Below are 1352 nucleotides of genomic sequence, written 5' to 3'. Positions count from 1 at the left end.
GATGAAGACGCCTCTGCTGGCACCAGAGCCGGGGAGCGGCCGATGCCGCAGGATGTGCTGGCACTAACCAGATGGGTCCGTCCCTGACCGGGGGAGGCAAAGCCCTCCAGCCCAGGGCTGTGAAGCCCTCCCTACGCTCGCTCAGCCAACACAGGGGCTTCAGGAGAAATGCAACCCAGAACCGACCATGGCCCCTGCCCCGCAGACAGGCGCCTGCCAAGCTGGGACAGCGCTGCTCTGCTCCCCCAAGGAGCCGGTGCCCTCGAACGCCTGGCGCACGCAGCCCCTTTGATCTGCCGGCACAGCTGACGCCGTCTTTGTGGCACGGGGACCCCAGCAAAGGTCTCCCTCCGACGCTGGCCACCAAAACCAGAACCAAACATCCGCAGAAAAGCAGCTGGGCTCCCCCTCTGCGCAAGGCATGGTGTTCGCACATCCGCGCTCCTCGCCACCACGCGGGCACCGTGCCCTATGGCGGGGTGCTACGCGCACCAGGGCCCCAGGCGTGACTTTAACGTCCCGGCACGGTGCAAACAGCTTAGGCAAAGAGGCCGTCTGGATTCGGCACGGGGCAGCGCTGCAGGCGGGAGGGACCGGGAGCCATGCAGTGATGCTTCTCTGCTTGCTGGGAAATGCGTCAGGGAGGCACAAACACACAAAAGAGAGAGGAGATAGGAGATAGTTACCTAACATGACGAAGGGGATTCCCAGGAAGGTGGAATTGTATTTCCCACCAGTGAGATTGATGATCCCAGCTGCAGTCAGGGTGGCAAGGGTCACAGTCAGCAATCCCAGCAGGCCAAGCCAGGGTTTGCTGCGGACACAATCCTGCATGGAGCAGCAGAGAATGGCCAAGGTGACCACAAGGACCAAGCTTGTGATCAGGTAGCGTTCTGACACCCTGCTCGTCTTCTGGAAATCCTCCTTCAGCGAAGAAGAAGTGAAAGGATACATTTTCACTTTCCTGTTGGATTTCTGGAAAAGTTCAACAGTGTCACAAAAAATGGATTCCCACTTCTCTGCCACCATGTCATTCAAGGAGTTGATTGCCTGCAAGTAGTAGGTGAGCTGAATGGCTTCTGCAGACTTCACCCGGTCTTTGCTGTGCACAGTAACCCCACCAAGCTGATGCCCGTTATACACTTCCCTGCCATCCTTTAAGTGAGTAATCGGATAAGTGATTGCAAAATTAGTTCGATTAGAAGAACGAGCAGCCTTTAATTCCTCCAGTACATGCACTATGTCGTCCACTATGCATGTCTTGTCATTGTTCAGGATACATATATGGGCAAACGTGTAATTGAAACCAGGTCTTTGAACTTGGATCCTGGTCACAGCAGAGTGCAACTACA

At 56.2% G+C, this 1352-nt stretch overlaps 1 pseudogene; it reads right to left on the bottom strand.

The window, feature by feature from the left end:
• Positions 1–657: 657 nt before the first annotated feature.
• On the bottom strand, positions 658–1347 carry LOC104625897 (annotated as a pseudogene).
• Between the last annotated feature and the right edge of the window lie 5 nt (positions 1348–1352).

The sequence above is a fragment of the Phaethon lepturus genome, unplaced genomic scaffold (genome assembly GCF_000687285.1).
Source record: "Phaethon lepturus isolate BGI_N335 unplaced genomic scaffold, ASM68728v1 scaffold36368, whole genome shotgun sequence".
NCBI classification, from domain to species: Eukaryota; Metazoa; Chordata; class Aves; order Phaethontiformes; family Phaethontidae; genus Phaethon; species Phaethon lepturus.
The sequence above is the reverse complement of the archived record's forward strand: the minus strand, read 5'-3'. Positions and strand labels throughout refer to the sequence as shown.